The 21645-nt window shown below is 35.3% G+C and overlaps 1 protein-coding gene across 6 annotated transcripts in view; it reads right to left on the bottom strand.

Moving 5' to 3' along the window:
* Arglu1 (Arginine and glutamate rich 1) overlaps positions 1–21645 on the bottom strand; it is an 87000-nt gene that overhangs the window by 26656 nt on the left and 38699 nt on the right. The window lies entirely within an intron of this gene.

Genomic DNA, 21645 nt, shown 5'->3' with positions numbered 1-21645 from the left:
GTGGTTTGTTCTTCAAAAATGATGCCGGTGAGAACGTAACCGTCAATGGCGACCGTTATCGCGCTTGATAACCGACTATTTGATGCTTGAAATTAAAGTTGGTGTTCTAGGCGACATTTGGTTTCAACAAGACGGCGGCACTTCCCACATCTCGCATCAATCAATGGATTTATTGAGAGAACACTTCGGTAAGCAAATAAGTTCACGTTTTGGGCGAGTCATTTGATATCACACCGTTAGAATTTTTTCTGTGAGGATAAGTAAAGTGTAAAGTCTATGCGGATAATCCCGCTTCGATTCAGGCCTTGAAGCAAAACATCACGCGTGTCATTCGCTAGTTACCAGTCGAAATATCCGATCGAGGACTCAACGGAAAAACATCTGAGACGTAGCCGCGGCCAACATTTGAAAGAGATAATCTTAAAACAATAAATGCCAAAGAATGTTCTTTTGAATGATAATAAATATGTACCATTAAGTTTGAATTTTCTGTGGTTTTTTGTTTTACAGTACGAAACTTCGAAATGTATCACCCTATAAGTTCAACCGGAAATGCGAAAATATTTGAATCAGGTGGGAAGTGAAAGCATATCCGCTTTTACCCATTTATGACACAAGGGCACATTAACAGCACTAAGTAATAATCTTTGAATGTACTTGTAAGTAATAATAATCTCACAGATGGAATGGAAGCATACGTGGTTTTAGTAAAGCGGAGCTACGTCCCATGTTTTTTAAATTTTAAACTTCACGAAGACATCGGAGTAGGAACCCGCACAAATATTGTCTTTAAGATGTAGCAGTTCTCATCATGGTTAAAATCCGACTATAAATTTTCAAGTTCGTGCAACAGACCGAAAATACCGGTCAACCTGTGAGAAATCTTAATTATATTCAGAGAGCATCTTATCCTGATAGCGCAGGTACCAAAAATAAATAAAATCGGGTCAATAGATTATGATATCGTTTTATTAACCATATTGTGATTTTTTGCTAAATATAATTGAAATCGTTCCAGACGCTTGGTTAAGCCCTTAAATACCAAATAGACCTAACAGTATCGGCCCCTGCTGTTGACTTTCACCCCAAACGTTCGTTCCTGTATCTGAATTTAAATCGAATACATAAAATTTTTTCAATAAATCTCTGTGAAAATATTTTATTTAACATTCTCTCATTCGCTAATAAAAATTATGACTTTTGCTATGTACCTTCCCGAATATATTGAATATAGTGATTTGTGTTAGTTAGGCTAATATTAATAGAATATTGAACATGAAACAAAGGAAGAAATGAAGCTGAGTAAATCTATGGCATGTGGGTAAGACTCTATCAGAAAAAAAACGAATGCTATTGGTCTTCTAATAAATATAATATTTCTATATGAGTTACATTTAACCCTAAAATTATTTTGAAAAATGTTTAAATGTTGACCAAAACAACAGTAAAAAAATTAAGTTAATTTTTAGTTCATTTGGCCTAATCATTGAATTTTTATAAGCAAATATCGATCCTAATAATTATACCTTTCATTAAAATAAAATATAGTTTAGAATCTCCACTTCTTGAGATATTACGATGGCATGGCATACCACGCGACCCGTATACCATAGTCGCAAGTACCTCGTAGTAAGATACTATAGAAATGCAAACATGTGTTTATATTTGTTGCACAAAGAAAGATAAAAACGAAAATATATTTATAATAAATTATAGTTATAATAAATTGTTATTAAAAGTTTTTCTTATTAATGCCAATTTTTTTTTATGATTTTTACATCATAATATAAATTTAATTTTTATCAAATCTTAAGTCACGATTTTTCGACTTCAAAATCAAACGTTTCAGAAGAAGAATATTTTCAACATTGAATTGTTTTTCCATCCAAGTTATTATACCCTGAACAGGGTATATTAACGAAATTTGTAACACCCAGAATGAAACGTCGGAGACCCTATAAAATATATACATAAATGATCAGTATGATGAGCTGAGTTGATTTAGCCATGTCCGTCTGTCTGTATATATACAAACTAGTCCCTCAGTTTTTAAGCTATCGATCTAAAGCTTTGCACCTCTCCTTTTCTCACTAAGAAGCTGCTCATTTGTCCGAACGGCCGATATCGGACTACTATAGCATATAGCTGCCATACAAACCGAACAATCGGAATTAAGTAATTGTATGGGAAACTTTTTTATTTTACGAGGTGTCTTCACGTAATTTGGCATGAGTTATTTTCTAAGGCAAAACTGTAATCTCCGAAAAAATTGTATAGATCGGATCACTATAGTATATAAATGCTATACAAATTGAACGATCGGAATCAAGTGCTTGCATGGAAAATTTTATCATTTGACGAGATATGTTTACGAAATTTGGCATGAGTTATTATCTAAGGCAATAATGCAATCTCCAAAGAAATTGTATAGATCGGATCACTGTAGTGTATAGCTGCCATACAAACTGAACGATCGGAACCAAGTGCTTGCATGGTAAACTTTTTCATTTGACAAGATATGTTTACAAACTTTGGCATGGGTTATTGTCTAAGGTAATAATGAAATTTCCGAAAAAATTGTTCAGATCGGACACTATAGTATATAGTTTCCATACAAACTGACCGATCTAAATAAATTTTTGTATGGAGGTAAGTAGAAAATAATGTTAAGAATATATACATAAGAGCAAGGAACAAAAATATTATTTAGTTACCCATAAAATAAATAAATCCCTAATTTTTCAAGATATATTCTTATTTATTAATAATAATAGAGAACTAACTATGTAAACATAATTGGATAATTAATAATTAAGTTTTAAATCCCTAATTAACTGCTGGGTCGGTACAAAACAAAACCTAGGTAGAAGAGTAGGTAGGAAATAAACATAGTTCCAAGAACAGGTAGAAAGTATAACCTAGTTAAAAGAAACCTCTTCAATGCACCTTTTGTAATTAACGCCTTAACATTCCTACGAAAGTTGCTTGATGACACCAAGAAGGGCAAAAGAGTTTACAGACGTGAAGTCGGGCTCTAAGATATTCAATAAATAGGGCGCAACACATCGGATCACTTCAGTTTACGGGAGCAGGTTAAACTTTAAACAACGCAAACAACTTTCAAAATCAACGAAAATAATCCTTTTTTAAATAATACGCATTTTTTTAATTATATTATTATTACTTAATTTATTAATATTTTAGTATTTTTTTTATTTCTATAATATTTTTTTAATCATTTTTGAAATTCATTCAAATAGACGTTTGATTTCGAAATATAGAGCTGAAGAGCAGGTACACGACACCGCGGAACACTCAAACAGACGAATGAATCCTGAATATAGGACAGCGGAGCAGGAGCGCGACACAGTAGGACATTTGAACAGGCGCTTGAGTCCGGAATATAGAGCTGAAGAGCAGGAACGTAACACCGTAGAACACTGAAACAGACGAATCCATCCCGAATACAGAGCAGCGGAGCAGGAGCGCGACACAACAGAACATTCGAACAGGCGCTTGAATCCGGAATATAGACCTGAAGAGCAAGAACGTAACACCGTAGAACACTCAAACAGACGAATCCATCCCGAATACAGAGCAGCGGAGCTGGAGCGAGACACACTGGGACATTCGAACAAACGAACGAATCCTGAATACAGAATAACGGAGCAGGAGCGTGACACAACAGAACATTCAAACAGGCGCTTGAATCCGGAATATAGAGCTGAAGAGCAGGAACGCAAAACACTCAATTAGACGAATAAATCCTGAATATAGAGCAGCGGAGCAGGAGCGGGACACAATGGAACGTTCTGTACGGCGTGAGCAAATTCAAACGAGCAATAATCAACGTTGGAAAGAGTACAATTGCATAGATCGGATCCCGCAAATCGTCAGTTAGAAAGCGAAAGTCAAATCAGGAGGAATATAAAAAGACCTCATGAACTTGCACAGCTAGAAGAACAAGAACGTCAACGTCGAGCTGCCAATATCTTTGATATGTACGCATTGTTGATAAAGAAAGGACCCACAGAATACATGTTCCAGGTATTTCGACAATCGATTCCGCCAAATGCTAAAATTATTACAAAACGGACTGTTTGGAGAGCAATTAGTAGTCCGTTACTATTACAGAATTTAATTCCAGCATAAGGGATCACCACGTTGTCATGGCATGTACTGGCTAAGTGACGCACCACAATTGGAAAGTGATGGAATCATCAACATAAATGAAGTTGAAACATTCATCGGCCGACACATCACAACCGATGGGGATGATTTGGACTCACTGGAATTCATTCAGTATCAAAAGCACAGACATGGTCGAGATTGCCTAAGAGACCTACATGGAAAGCAAGTGTGCCGATTCAACATGCCATATCCGCCGATGCCACGGACAAAAATTATTTTTCCCCTTGCAGAGGAAGAAATAACACGGTTGAACTGCTTCGAAAAAAAACACTGATTATGAAGGATACAAGCTTCGGAAACAAATTTGTAAACGGATCGGAAACATCGGCTCAAGAAGCAGCTTATTTTAGGACTGTATCTATCAGAAGCCAGTAATGGGGAAATATTTATATATACATCACATCCAAACAACCGAGTAAGGATGATAAAGCCCAGATATGAATTGAATGCTTTACAGGAGGACTGTACGTATATATATGTGCCGACTGTGCTGGAGCACTACTCTCAAGGGCGCGATCAATTGGAAGAACTATGCTTAGCAGATTTTGCAGCATGGTTCAGATTTTGCAAAACAAGCAGAAAGGTTTCTGATAATAACGAAGACTACAACGACGTAGAGAACGAGGATGACACGACAGCTGCACTTCCAATGGCATTAAAGGATGGATCAGGATTTCTAAGGAAAAGGAAGCAAGCCCTTATTCTGCGTTGGAAACGTTTTAGCGTTGAAAGTTCAAGAGCCGATTTCTTCAGAGAAACCGCCATGATGTTTCACCCATGGGGAAATGAGGAAACAGACTTATTAAATAATGACGTCGAGAGTATTTGCAATTCACACAAGGAGCAAATTGAGCTGAATAAGCTCAAATATGTCAAATTTTCATCGAACGAACTAGAACGGATTTTGGAAAACCTTCATGTCACAGCGGAAGAAACAGCTGATGATCGAGCTGCCTCACAACTTTTAGATCCAGAATTTAGAGCTCTAGCCGTTCCAGAGCAAACAGGAGACATTAATGTTTTTCAAGAGCACAACAATACAGAGAAAGAGGCGGTTCGATTAATTAAACTCCCACCTCTAATATTAGAAGACCATTTACTAGCAAATTTACTATAGCAGTCACTTAACAGCAAACAGAGGGAATATTTTGCTCATGTAATGCACAATGTCAGTAAAAGGGAAATCTTCTTCGAATATGTCGGAGGCGGTGCTGGAGTGGGCAAGAGTCGGCTTATAACAACTATATATCAATCATTGACATTGCGAGCTAATAGTGTACCAGGAACCAACCCCGAAACAGACAAGGTGTTACTCTGCGCACCCACTGGCAAAGTAGCATTTAGAATTGGAGGCCTAACCCTTCATTCGGTTTTTCACTCCCCGTCAACCAGTCTTCCGGAGATCTTCGGCCACTGAATAGCGACACATTAAACTCATAGATATTATTATAATTGACGAAATTTCAATGGTTGGAGCAAAGATGTTTGCAAATTTAGATTCTAGGCTAAAACAAATTTTCAGGAGCAGCGCTTACTTTGGAGGCATATCAATTATCGAGTTTGGTGACTTAAAGCAGCTGCTGCCAGTAGGAGATCAAGCATTTGCCATCGCTTTAAATAACATGGCAGAGGGAAATATGACACACGCTGACATCTAATTCATAAAAAGCAGGGAAAAGACCACTAATGAGATACCGAACGAAGCCATCCATCTATTTTATTCAAATGCTGAAGCAAATGATTTCAATGTATCTAAAATGGCGAACACGATGACCGACGAGTTCATTTTGACTGGGAAGGATACAATTAAGTCAAGTTCCCTAACAGAACGCAGCAGGGCAAACATTTTAGAAGCTGTGAAGTCTTTTAAGCCATCGAAAACGCAAGGAATGCTTTGTACATTGCAGCTCAACACTTCGATCAAATATATGGTGACAGTCAACATAAGCATAAGTGATGGTCTCGTCAATGCTGCTACGGGGGAACTGAAAGTTCAGTGGTGCGACTATGGATAAAATTCGCAGAAACAAAAGTTGGAAGCTTTGCACTTTCCAAGCAGACTCACAGTCGCAATGCAGATTGGACACCAATCATGAGCGTGGTTCGATCATTCCAATACAAGCGAATGAGCAAATAACCATAGAACGTAGACAGTTCTGTCATTCCAGCTGAAGCCATCACGATACATAAAAGTCAAGGTGGAACATACACACAAGTTGCTGTTCATCTAGAGGGTAGAGTAAGCAGATCAGCTTTATATGTAGGATGTAGCAGAGACACAAGTGCCAATGGATTATATATAATCGGGACATTTTCTCCCCCGAACCCATTTGAACTGCAAGATCCAATTAAAAATCAACTTAATAGGTTGAAGACAGAAAGAGCATTGACGAAATGCTACAGATTTTTGGCTGAAAAATCGAAACAACGCCTGGATATTTATTATCAAAATGTAAGGAGCCTAAACAAGCATATTGAAGATATCAGATCAGACAAGCTGCTTTGTTCTGCTGATATTCTGTGCTTTGCCGAGACCTGGGCCTTACCTCAAGAGTTCCCAATAGAAGGCTACAATGTTATTGCTCGCCTTGATGGAGAAACAAGGTCATCCCGACGACGCCCTGCCAACGGCCTTATAATATACTACAAGCAAGATAGGTGCCCAGGTCTATCAGAAGGATCATTTTCAAGGAACGACACCGGTTCAACAAACGTTTACCAACTGTTAAACGTAAACAATTCAACAGTTTCCATATCACTTGTGTACAGGAACCCCCACTATAGACTTCCGGAATTTAGAAACCAAGTGGAAAATAATATCCGTTAGATAACTAAACAGTGTAATGGACCGTCAGTAGTCCTTGGTGACTTTAACATATGTCGCCTAACAGCAACTGACGATTTGGAGGCTCGATTACAACAGTTAGGATTTCAATCTTCATTGGCTAAGGTCGCCACAACAAAACAAGAAACAGCAATAGATTGGGTATGGACAAACATGGATCCTGCCATGACCTCATGTATCACATATAAAACATAATATAGTGATCATGACGGAATATTTTTAAGCTTTAGAAACTAGATATATTATTATATATATATATATAATATATAGATATACAAGGTGCGTTCCAAAGTAAACAGTAAAAAAGTAACAAAGTAAACTCTAGTGGCGCCATCTATATGTCGACTAGTGCGTTAGAATCTGCTATCTTTTATCGACTTCCAGTAAATGTCATGAGCTAAAACACTCGTTCGAAATGCTTTTGGTGCAAAAAGTTGTATTAAAGCAGGAGACGATTTTGAATTTTTTGCCGATAAAACAATTTGTTCTGTATTTTTTTTAAAAGTCCTGTTTACTTAGGAACGCATGTTGTATGTTAGATTCAATATTATTAAATATGAGTTTGTATTATAATATAAAGTGTAAGTCATAGATGCCATTATTGTAACTTACATATTTTATAAAAAAGTATTATAGAATAATAAATATTATTATATGTTATATATTTTCTATTTTCTTTAAATATACCAATTTGTTTTTCTAAGTAAGTTGTTATCAATGAACAAGCCACTGCATCGAACAATTCTGAAATATAAAACTACAAATTATAATACAAAACACAACATATATATCAAATATTAATAAACGAAGAGCCAGAGCAAAATAGCGCAAAAAACAAAGACACACAAACCTTGTGCGAGCAAACAAAACGCTGGCAAACGGGAATCAACAAAACGGCCACAATAAATGAATTTGGGCAGCAAGTGCAAAGGGAAATCGCATCAGAGGAGGACGATATTTATGGGAAATAATTTCAGTAATATAAAACATTTTAAGCTTAAATACTGTGAGTATTGTAAATCTGATACGCATAAAACTTATAAGTTCTCGTATTTAACAAAAAAAAAAAGTGAAATAAAATTGGATACAAATTTTTAAAGCGAAAGAAATAATATATCAAATTTCTAAGATATCAGTTAGTAATTTCACCTCAGAGGACATAGCTAGATTATTATCTAGCTATTATACTCTGTAGCAACAGGTTGCGAGAATATAAAAGGAAATTCTTTTTGGTGTTCACTTTCTACACTATTGTTAATGAGTATAATTGGTTATTATACTAACAAATTTTTTACATATTATAATTTGTCTAAATCGAACCAAAACTGTTCAAACCCCTAAGTACTAAATATGTGGACCCAGTGCCTATAGTTGACCTTCTACCGAAAATATCAGTCAATCCACAAAGAAATCTCAAACGAGTATACCATTTGACTTTGCGAGAGTATAAAATGTTCGGTTACATCCGAACTTAGCCCTTCCTTACTTGTTTTTGTTTAATATTTTTAAAGTTTAACTATTTAAGAATATGTCTACTAGAGGATTTTTGAAAATTTAAATTATTTTCGGAGATATAGACATTTTACTGACCTGGCCTCCAAACTGGTTCGGCTGGGTCTAATCAAACAAAATACTATACGCGGAACTTTAAATGCATTTTACTCACACCAGACTTTTTCAATACTATAACCACGAGTTCTACTGAACCCATTTACTTGAAATTTTCAGAGAATCTTCTTTATAGACCTCTCCCAAGTATGGACTAGCCTCATCCCCAAATTTCAAATTTTAAAATTACAAATTTTAAAATATACGAGAAAATAAAAAAATGGTAAAAACAATCTTTTTTTTTCAAACAGTCGCCTTTTGTCAAAAAATTTTTTTTTACTTATCGCTAGTTTATACAATTGCAACATTATTGCATATTGATAATCTTTTTCTTTTCATTTCAGATGACTAGGGCTGTTGAAATTGGGTATGCTCATGTGCCAATTTGTTGAGACCCCCACTGCCAGTTTGCTTAAATTTTTTTTTTCTGTACTCTTGTAACATTAATACATAACTGATAAAAAAAATCGACGGTAAAAATATTGATTTTTTTTTTACCACTTTAAAAATTATCTAAAATTCATGTCTATAGACTAGAATACCCCCTTAAATTTTAAATATAACATGATTCAAATGACCTCAACGACTTCTTTTGCAGGAATTCGTTGAACCCAATTTCCCAATACTTGTTTCAAATCGTATATCATAAATAGCAATATTGACTTCTAAAGGGACCTTGAAGGGACCATGGTTTATTGCTAAAGACCAATGACTTCAAATTACCTCACAAGTAGTATATGTGGCACGTAGCCCTGTCTTGTTGGCACCAGATGTTTTCAAGGTCAACTTCTTTCAATTGCGGCCATAAAAAGTTGTTTATGGGCAAAAATTGCGTGCAAAAAGTGACAGTAGAACTTGATGCTGCTGCAATTATTGCCAAAAATTCACGCCAAACGTGATACTTTGACAAATTTGCAACATTGCTGTCGTGATTGCCATCTCGAACGCACTTTATAATCGATCTATATCGCTCTCCATTGAAAGTAACGGTGTCACCAGCTTCATTTCGAAAGAAGTACGGACCGCTGGTTCCACCAGACCAAAAACCACCCCAAACTGTCAATTTAGGTGAATGTAATGGTTATTCATGAATAATTTGTGGATTTTCTTCGCACCAGAATCGACAGTTTTGTTTATTTACCGCACATTTACGATATTTTTTAATAGGACTATAAAATGGCTAAGGCGCATGAAAAGTTGCAATTGGAGAACGATTATTTTGATAATAAAATTGAATGATTTGTAAACGTTCTTTTTGCGTATATCTTTCCATGATGAAATTGTAAACATTATTGAATACAATGAAAAAAAATTACAGATCATGACATATTAAAAATGGCCAAAAACGACACTTAGAAATCATACAATCCCTATTGGAAAACCCTGTAGTTTGGCTCGCTCTGCACAGTCCTCATTTGTACAATTAACTTGGTGGCCAGCTGACAGTGGTATCCTGTTTGGCTTACAGTTTTTCATAGTATATATTTATTAAGAGGTGCCTCAATGTTCTGCTTACTACCGATTTTAACGCTTCCAGTTTCATTTTCTCTCTCGATTTCCATACCGAGAAAATGTTTAAGTTGGCCGCCATCGACCACAAAGAATTCTTTGGAGATGAGCATCTTGATCTCGTTCAGGTCATCCTTTTCAGAAAGTCACCATTGAGATTAGCAGAGAATACGTCCATTTGGTACATGGACATTCCATGCTCAACTGCCATAGCTATAACCAGTTTTATTGTAGAGTACCTGACAACTGGAGAAAAGGTTTCGGAATAGTTAATATTCCGAAGCTGGAAGCACCTCTTGGCAACCAGCCGTGACTTGAAGCTTTCAACGTTACCATCGACGACCCACTTGCATCCAATGGACTTCTCTCCTTTTGGTTGATCTACCAGAGACCAAGATCAATTTTTCCGTAGACTATTCATCTTCTTCTAAAGCGAAGCCTTCTATTTGTCGCCATGTTGTAGCTGTGAGAACGTTCAGCATCTGGTATTGATTTCTTGGACGCCCCGGCAGACCAGAACGTATTATCTTCAGTCGCTCATTACCCCTTATTGGCGCATCTCGAGGGTAGCCTTGATGGTCATCTTCTAGAGCCACATCCTGTTGTTGTATTTCAGTAGCCGGCAGACCGTCGGTAACGGCTTCATGTTGAAGTTCGTTAGAGTACCCACCTACAACTGCCGAAATGTTACATTCGCCTCTCTGGGTGTCTTATTTACCATTTAGTTCTCTTCTGACCTTCAGTAGCCGCACAATCCTCTCTGGGTGTCTTATTTACCATTTATTTCTCTTCGATGAATATGACGTCACGGGCCTCGATTAATTTTTGTTTATCAATAAGCGATATGCCTTTGCCGTCTCCAAATATCCCACCATGATATGCTCTTCGCCCTTTGGAGAGAATTTCTTTTTGTGTGCTTTATCTAGAACAATAGTTTTGGCACCAAATTCTCTTAGATGCGCAACATATGGCCTTCTTCCTGCCAACACCTCAAAAGGCGTCATATCAGGAAGCGTTGATATCACCGCACGATTCCTCAAGTATGAGGCTGTTTTGATCGCCTCTTCCCAAAACCCCTCAGGAAGACCAGCATGCAATAGCATACTACGTCCCATCTCTACCAATGTCCAATTAGCGCGCTCCGCCACACCATTCTGTTGTGGGGTGTGCGGAGCTGTCAGATGTCTTCGGATACCGCTGTTGACCAAAACCTGTTCAAACGCTCCACTTAAATATTCGCGCTTTCAGCTTTTTACTACCGATACGATCGATATACCACATATCGTAATTTTCTTCAGTTTGCAAAGATGCAACGCGGAATAAGTTTAGAGTTTTTACAAAAATCGCATTTGCTTTCAATTTATGTACATGAGTCACTACACAGAAAGTCCAGAATTACTTTTTCATAAAGTCAAATTCACTTTCAATCGCACTGGCACGCTTCTGGGCCCATATAACTCATAAGCGTGTTGATTTAGCAAAGTTTTATTAGTGACTAAAGATAAAGTAAATAGAATGCGTGCTGCGCACAGGCAGCGAATATGTATGAATATGAATTTCTATGTATGTTTATATACATGTATGTCTATGTTGCGCGCAGGCAACTATTTAAGGAAGAGTAGAATATAAAGGGACATGTGACATATAATGCGTTGTTTTAACAAAATACTTTTTTTAATTTATTTCCAAAACCACCCCAATTTTCACTTACCTTTTGTTTTATAATTTTACGTTTATATTAAATCAACTTAATTAACTCAAATGATGTATATGTATGTGATATACATTTAATCAAAGAGGCTAAATTTAATAAAGTTTTGCGTATATGCGAAAAACATCAACCAGAGGATGAAAATCATTATATTTATTAGCTGTATGAGATTTAGACCAAGGTCTAGACCCGTTTCATTTATATATGGTATTATGTTCGAGAACATGTTTCCATGTAATTTTGTGCAGATAACTCAAAGACTGATCGGCATAATTGACACAAAGTATGTTATAATAACTAAAATCATTATATGTGGTATATGGGAGCTGTAATTCATGAACATTTACACATTTTCTGCGTAAAACTATAGTACATGCAATATTATTCGTTCACTTAATTTTGCTAAGATATCTTACATATTTACTGATATATACGGTATGGAGCCAACCGGAAGACGGAAATTCCTGTATTATGTATGGTATATGAGAGCTAGATTTAGTATTGATCCGATTTTATATATTTTTTATCGCAACATACTATTACCAAACAACGTTGCTCGCAAACTTAAAATGAGATATTCAATCTCGTCAATTTTGACGTAAGATGCCACTCTTTGTATAAAGTTTTATTTCAATATGATCTCTAATACCTGAGTTCTACACTGCAAAGTGAAAGAATTTAAAAGTATGATGTATGGAAAGTAGGCGTGTTTGTTGTCCGATTTCGACCATTTTTACAATGTAGCTTATTAATGTCAAAATAATGGTTTTCACTGGATGTTAAAGATCTAATAATTGATCTAATAGTTCCTGAAAAACAGGTTTTTACCTAAATGTGAGCGGTGTACAATTTAATGCCTAACATATTGACAACGTGGGCAATAAAAACTGTCACACCTAATTTTCCGCAAAAAAATATCAAAAGTATATTTAAGTAAGGATGAAATATTGTTTTATTTATTAGTTTAGTTTTACTGCTTTTAAAAGCTTCACACGGTTTTGGAAACTAGTAAAGATGGCACGCACAACTTCTCGAATTTCGTCCCAAATTCTGTGCAAACGGCCCTTAAACTGGTCCAGTTTTAAGTTTTTTACATTTGTTACTTTCCCCATCATATATCCCCATATACAAAAAAACAAAAAATTCAAATCCGGAGAAGAAAGGAGCCATTCATCCACTGATATAAAACATGGCATATAGTCTGTGCACCACTGCTGAACAATTCTTGCTTTATGAGCCGGGGCGAAATCTTGTTGAAAGCAGTTCAGATAATTGCGAACATACTGGATACAGAGAAGTGTCCAAAAAGCACTTTTTCTAAATAATATTTTGCGTTAAGTTGTACACCTTTATCAATGAAAAAAAAAAGAAAGTTTTCCCTTTGCAGATATGGCTACCCAAATCATAACAGAGTTTGTGTTTTGAGACCTTTCAATAGCTCTTTTGTCAGCTGGAATCTCAGACACACTGATTGCATAAACGCGGTCATTTTGTGAGTTGTGGCTTGCCTGTAACACAAAAAGTTTCTCAGCAGAAAACACAATTTCACAATTTGGTTGCCGCCGAAGGAGCAAATCACTTCTTTCTATTCTCATTTGCGTTTATCGTTCCGTTAGAAAATGAATATGTTTTTTCTTATAAGCCTTCATGCTCAAATTTTTATTACTAATGTTTTTGATGGTTTTTTGGCTCACACTGTCCTTAGCCAGTTGCATTCCATAAATTGCACAAATTATCCTTATTCTGACCGTGTAACTGCGACCAGGTTTTTTTGATATTTTAATACTACCACTTTAATTAAATCGAGCCACAGTACGTTGGACGAATATGCGGTTAACATCAATGCTCTGGAGGTTCTTTACAATTTCACTTGTTGTTTTCCCTTGAAACTGTAACTTTTTCTTCAACTCTCTTTTTGCTCACAAAAACTGAATACTAATTGACGAAATTTAAAATTATGTTGCGTATATTCAAAAATGTGTACGGGAAAATGTTAAAACTTAGCTCAGCCTAACGAATCTCTAAACCAGTGCGACAATTATAAACGCCCGCGCTGTAGTTAGTGAGTTATCGTACTTTCAGTAGTTTTCAACAAAACCGTTATATCAAAAGAGGGCCGGGTTATCTATAATCCGATTTCCCCTATTTTCACACTGTCGAAGAAAGTGTCAATAAGATTTGCCCTGTCCAAATTGTGTTGATATAGCTAGAGGAGATTGGGAGATATGTACAGTAAACCTATTAAGGAGCGGAACCACGCCCACTTTTTAAAGCTTTTTAATTCACAAGCGTCGCTATCTAATACGATTCCTTGTACCAAATTATCGTTTTCTATCTAAATTTGCAGTTCAGTTATGGACTTCATTAATCGCGTTTTGTGGGCGTGGCATTGAAGTGTCAAGGAACATGTGTAAAAAATTTCATCAAGATATCTAAATTTTTACTCAAAGCAAGCTGTAATTGCACGGATGGACGGACAGACAGACAGCTACCCGGATTTCAACTCGTATCGTCATCTTGATTATTTATATACATTTGTATATGTAACACCATATCTAACTCAATTAGGTTAAATAATAACCCAACGATTACCCTCCTCCCGCCAGCCGACGCGGGGGCGCAATCCGCATACGTGTGGAATTAGTCGAGTCAGAAAAATCAAGACACTTTTTAAAGTATTGAGATCTCAAACTGCTCAGCTACAGAAACAAAAATTTCAACAGCTAAGATTTATAGCTACGATATAATAAATTGTTACATTTTTATTTTATCGTCAGCGTATAATAAAATTTTTGAGAATTCTATTACTAAAGAGATATCGTTAATAAACAACAAGAACAGAATCGGGCCAAGATGACTACCTTGCGGAACACCAGAAGAAACATTAATTGTATCTGAAGGTGTATCCTTAAATACCACTCGTTGTGTTCTATTATAAAGATAGGAAGATACCCATTGAAGGAATCTTGGCTGAAAGCCCAGCAGATCAAGTTTATGTATGAAAATCGAGATATTTACTTTATCGAAAGCTTTGCTAAAGTCTGTGTATATAACATCCGTATGCTTATGTTCCCTAAAACCCAATGATACATGGTTTACAAATTCAAGTAAGTTTGTTATAGTCGAGTTCTCTTTACGAAATCCATGCTGAGATGAGGAAATTAATGGAGAAATCGATGGTTAATAGCTTCAAAAAGTTTAGGTATAACTGGTAGTTTTGCGATACCTCTATAGTTTTCAATGTTGGATCTAAATCCCCTTTTATGCAAGGGAATTTTAAATGACTGTTTCTATATTGAAGGAAATATACCGTGTTTAAGAGAGGAATTAAATACCCTTTTCAAAGGCAAGTAAATATATTTGGCACTATTTTTAAGAAAGCATGAGGGTATCATGTCTGGGCCGTAACTAAAATATGGTTTTAACTTATTTAAATCAAGTAGGACGTCTTCTTCAGAAATAATTGCAGCGTCAACTAAATATTCAGACACAGCACGTGCTGATAGGAAAAAGTTTTAGGTGAATTATTACAGTAGTTTGACTTGAAAAATTCAGCAAACATTTTGGATATAATAACATCGTCACTTGAAATGATAGATTTGTATTTCATCGCGGACGGAAATTTGGAAATTCTGCGTTTGGAGTTAATGAAATCATAAAACGATTTTGGATTACGTACAATATTCTTTTTTTACCTTATTTAAGTAGTTATTACAATATAACATTTTTTGTTTAGGTCAAAATACGGTCGACGCAAAACTGAATATTTATAATAGTCGGCAAGTGAACCGGTTTTTTTTAAATGTTTAAAGGCTCGAGTTTTCTGTTTTTGAATTTATATAACTCTTTTGAAAACCACTTTTACTTTTATTAACAATTAATATTAGAACACACTTTTCAACTAATTTCGTAATAATATTATTAAAATGCGAGACACTCAATTCAATATCACCATTATAATTAGGCCATGTTATTGTAGAAAATTCTCTATTTAACTTTTTAAAATTAGCTTTTGTAAAGTTAAACTTAGTACAGAAGTAGAAGTTTGATAATTACTATCCCGTACATTGCCTACGATTTCGACAGATATTTCCAAAGCAGGATAATACGAGTCCTCTGATAGAACAAGAGGATTACTCTGATTAACGGAACACTTTGAAGAGGTATCAATGTATACGAAATCTAAGTATTTACCAAATTTATTTGGTTCAGACCCAGCTTGGATATTTTTTTTTTTTCGAAAAACTCATTAAAACATGACCGATTGCAATAATGGTATATAAGATGGGGTTAAAAAAATAAAGCAACTATTAGCGTAGACTATAATATATTTAAATTCAAATGAGTCGGTTCCTGGAACGAGAACATCTTCAGATGAGATAGAGGAATGTACGGCAAACATAACACCACCGCCGATTTTGTTCAGTCGATCACATCTTAATATTTGAAATTCGCTGTTTAAAATCTCATTATCAAAAATGTGAGCTTTTAACCATCTTTCTGTAAATCCAATTACATGGAAATTAAAATAGGAACTGTTTAAGAACAAGTCGGTTAATTTTGTATTAAGACCTCTAACATTTTGGTAATAAATGCTTAGCGAATTTCTACCAATCAGTTTTTTATATCGGTGGTTGCTTTTGGTAATTTTCTCAGTATGATTTCTAAGTTTAGTTAGATGATACAAACAACAGGTAGGTGAACAAAAGTATTATACTCTCCGTTGCAAAATATTAAAAGAGAGTATACAAATATTGTGAAAAATTCAACATGCATTATTGGAAAAAATCGAATGGATTACAATTAAGTTTGATCTCTTATTAACTTATATATCATAGACTCATTTAGTTTCATTACTAAATTTTGCTTATCCGAAATATTTATATTAAAATCAAGCTAATTAACTCAAATGAGATATATGTGCTATAAACTCAACCAAAGGGGCTAAATTTAATATATGGGGTATATCCCAATTTCGTTCACATTCAGCGCTAAATCACATTATTCTTAATAAAAATTATCCACTTAATTTCACTGAGATATCACACATATTGAGCGACTAAACGTTTTTACAAAATTTTGTGAATATAATTTACACACTGACCGATATATTGTGCATAAAGTCTGCTAAAAGAAGGAAAATCATTATATGTAGTATATGGGAGTTGGGGTTATTCGAGGATCGATTCATTTCGGCATTAAACAATAGTATACTTGTATGCAATATTATATTGTACTTTCATTTAATTTAGCTGGTACTGTTTTTTGCCAAATGGTGTTATAGCTGTTACTTTTTTTTGATACCGTTACATTTTTACGATAAAGGCGAAAGAGTAGTATTAAAAACTTGCATTACTTTTTTGTTAATTTTGCGTTTGAGTGACAAGTTATCATTGCTTCAAATTAAATTTGGTTGGCGAATAAAATAGGTCTAAGTAATATGTTTTAAAAAATAAGTGTTATTTCGAAGTATTTTTCATATTAATGTAAGTATTGTAGTATTTGTATCTTTATATTCCTTTGAAAACCATAAACTAAAAAGGAGAAATTGTTTAGAAAGGGTCGTAAAAGCTACTACACCGATGTAGAGCATCGATTGGTAAAAAAATTATGTGATGAAGGAAAAACGTACAGATTCATTGCAAATACGTTAGGGAGAAGAGACTCTAACGAAAAAAAATTAAAAAGAAACTCGTGGTCGTTCAAGAAAAACTGAACTAATTGATGATCGCCGTATACTTCTCATGGCAAATAAGGACCTTTTGTGACTTCAGGAAAATTGCAGCGGAAGTTGGACTACATGTTAGCTCGCGGACAATTCGGCGTCGAATAGTGAACGGTAATCTACCAGAGGTAAGGCCAGAAAAATTCATATTCAAAGGTCCACATACAGAAGAGAAAAGCTTTTGCCGCTGAACATAAAAATTGGTGCTCTGCTGGTCCCACTGAAGAAAAAAAGTGGCGAAATATTTTATTCAGGTAAGGTAAAGAATTTGATTATAGATACACCAAAAAGACAATTAAGCATGGATGTGGAACCATAATGGTGTTGGGATGTTTTTCCTAGCAAGGCGTTGGTCCTTAATTTTGGATAAAGAACACAATAACCGCCATTGAGTACAGGGTCATTTTACAAAACGTGATGCTACTATATGCTGAAGAAAACATGCCGCTGAGATGGTGTTATCAACAAGATAACGACCCGAAACATACATTGAGGTTGGTATCTGAGTTGTTCAGGCATGAAAATATGACCTGTATGCAATGGCCTAGTCAATCTCCTGATCACGACCCAACTGAGAACTTGTTGAGTGACCTTAAGGAGATTGACAGTCTTTTCATTTAAAAATAAGGAGCGATTGTGGCAGAAAGCAAAGGAACCTTGGGATACTATCCCATTAGAAACCTGCCAAAAATTAATTCAATCCATGCCGAATAGAATTGAAAAACCAGGGAGGATATACAGGTTATTAAAAACCCATGGACCGAACAAAGGATAACTTTAATTTTTTGATTTTATTTAGAAAAAATATTTTACGCCTATTATTTTGACCAATGATATTTTTTATTTTGAAAAAAAAATTCAGTTTTAAAATTCGGAATGAAAAATGTTCGACATATTTATGTTTAATAAAGTAAAGCGTAAATATATCTAAAACAAAATTGTCTTTTGTCCATAAGTGTACATATACGATTTTGGTATTACGACATAGACATTCAATTGACTTTAAGACAACTCAGAGATTGACCAATATATAAATTATAAAGACAAGCGGATGTGTTAAAATCCTTATACACTCTGTTGCAAAAAGTTTCTTGACTGTCTATTGACAACTCTAGCACTTTGGAAACAATTTAAATAACATAACTACACAACTTTCATAATTATGGAAGTAAAATACGTGTTGCAAAAGTAGAACCCCGCCACTACTTTGCTTCACTTCTGTGGACTTTTATGCTTTTTTTTAGTTTGAGTGCTTATGAATTAAAAGTCGTAAATATTTATTAAATTAAAATGCCTCAGGGAAAAGCGTTAGGTAAGGTTACTAAGTTTTTTTTTTTGAAAATTAAAGTCCAACTGTTCCCACTCTTTGACAATGGCGGCTTTAAGATCTTCCACATTATTAAAATGGCGACTTCCAGATGTTTTCAATTGAATTGACTTCTGGGGAGAATTCCGGTCACTCGAGTAAGTTTATGGACTTCATGGTCCCATCCGATCCTTAGTTTGCCTACATACATGAATTACAGCATTGTTTTGCTGGAATATTTTTCCTTTCTTGAAAGTTAAGAAGGGAACAAGACTGCTTTGGAGAATCGCTTAGTTATCATTGCTATTCATTCATCTATAACAAAATTGCAATTCTAATTTTTTCGTGGAGGAAATCGCTGTCATGAAAATCATTTAGGAGGAAATTTCGTCCAAATTTCGTTTTAAAATTAAAGAAGTTCTTTTCGAATATCAAGGCAATATCCATTAAAACCTCCGGGACTATCAAAGTTAAACTCTTTTCATCCGAAAATATTATATGGAAGTTCATTTTCGTTGCATGTTTTGTAACTTTTATTTATCACTTACTGAGGCCGATTTTTTTATTATACCAGACAGTGACTGCGTTCAATTTTTGATGCGATGGCAATGCTCTAAGCCTTCGCCTTTCAAGCCAAAAAACTGTCCTTTCCAGAATTCCGCTAACACCTTTTCTTTATTCATTTTAAATAAATCATTATTTACCACTTTTAATCCAAAAGCTCTAAATAAAACAAGTAAGGAAGGGCTAAGTTCGGATGTAACCGAACATTTTATACTCTCGCAAAGTCAAATGGTATACTCGTTTGAGATTTCTTTGTGGATTGACTGATATTTTCGGTAGAAGGTCAACTATAGGCACTGGGGTCCACATATTTAGTACTAAGGGGTTTGAACAGTTTTGGTTCGATTTAGACAATTTTTGGCCGCAGGGTGGCATACTTTAATTGCATTATTCACGCAAAGTTTTACCCCGATATAATCATTGTTACCTGATTTGCATAGTGGAAAGTGAAAGAATCAGATGGAATTGAAAATGGTGTTACATGGGAAGTAAGCGTGATTGTAGTCCGATTTCGCCCATTTTCGCACTATGACATAGAAACATGAAAAGAACGTTATGCACCGAATTTGGTTGAAATCGGTAGAGCAGATCTCAAGATATGGGTTTTCACCTAAAAGTGGGATGTGCCACGCCCACTGACTAATTTTGAACGCGGTTCCTATAAAGCCAATTTATACCATCTCAGAGATAAGATTTAATGTCTCTGGCGTGTTTAGTGCTTGATTTATCGCGCTTTTAGTAGTTTTTAACAGTACCGTTATATGGGGAGTGGGCGGAGTTGCCACCCGATTTCAACTATTTTCACACCGTCAATAGAAGTGCTAAAAACATTTGCTTCTAGTGCAGTTTGTTATTATAGCATTAGCGGTTTAGGAGATATGCACATTAAACCTATTAGAGGCGGGACCACGCCCACTTTTAAAAAAAAAGTTTTAACTGCAGATGCCCCTCCATAATGTGATCCTGTGTACCAAATAACAGTCTTGTATCTTATTGCGGAGCATAGTTATGGCAAGTTATTTGTTTTTGATTAATGGCGTTTTGTGGGCGTGGCAGTGGTCCGATTACGCCCATCTGCAATACCAACCGTCTCACGGCACCAAGAAACATGTCTACCAAGTTTCATAAAGATATCTCAATTTTTACTCAAGTTGGAGCTTGCACGGACGGACGGACGGACGGACAGACAGTCACCCGGATTTCAACTCGTCTCTTCATCCTGATCATTTATATATACATAACCCTATATCTAACTCGATTAGTATAAAAAGAATAAAAGTCCGCAGAACAGAAGCAATGGATGTTATATAAGAAGTTATTTAATAGAAGAAACTTTCTTCAAAAAACTACTAACAGACTCAACAGCCATAATATGATAGGTCTTATAATTTTGCAACAGAGTGTATTAGATATATGGGGACTAGGAAAAGTGTTGCTCTGATTTATAAACACTGTTATTTAAAAGAGATTTTATTAAGACATCTTATTACATATTGACCGATAGATGCGATATAAAGGCAACCGGAAGCTCGAAAATATTTATATTAGGTATATGGGGGCTAAGGGAAGTATTGACCACATTTTACCCATTTTTGGCACAAGGGCATCCTGTCATAAAATTATTTTTAATATTGATACTAGACCTCACATGTTCGGTAAAAAATCAGCCATATGCACTAGGGTCCACATATTTGATGTCGGACACCCTCGTAAGGTATCATGTGACACCTTTTTGCCGCAGTCCATTGACATTTCTCTGATTTTAATAATTTATTTTTGTCTACTTATGGACGAAGCAGCATCGTATAGCGTCTACTATTGGCATGGAGTATTGCAAGAGACAATGGTGAAAATCTCCGAAAAAAAAAGTTCAGGTCGGATCACTATAGCATATACCTGTCATACAAACTGAACGATCGGAATCAAGTGCTTGTATAGAAGACTTTTTCATTTGGCGAAATATCTCCACCAAATTTGACATGGGTTACTGTCCAAGGCAAAATTGTAAGGAATCTTTAGTATTTGTGAAGATAATGCCCTTCATTATATTACACAATTCGTGTTCAATAATCATCGTCGAATGAACTTATTCTCTTTATATAGTCATCATAATGCATCATCATAATTAAGTTATATTTATGTTTGCAACATCGCTATTAAAAGAATTTTGACAGATGCACATGTTG

The sequence above is a fragment of the Bactrocera oleae genome, chromosome 3, assembly GCF_042242935.1.
Source record: "Bactrocera oleae isolate idBacOlea1 chromosome 3, idBacOlea1, whole genome shotgun sequence".
In the NCBI taxonomy this organism is placed as follows: domain Eukaryota; kingdom Metazoa; phylum Arthropoda; class Insecta; order Diptera; family Tephritidae; genus Bactrocera; species Bactrocera oleae.
This window is presented reverse-complemented; position numbering and strand designations above follow the sequence as displayed.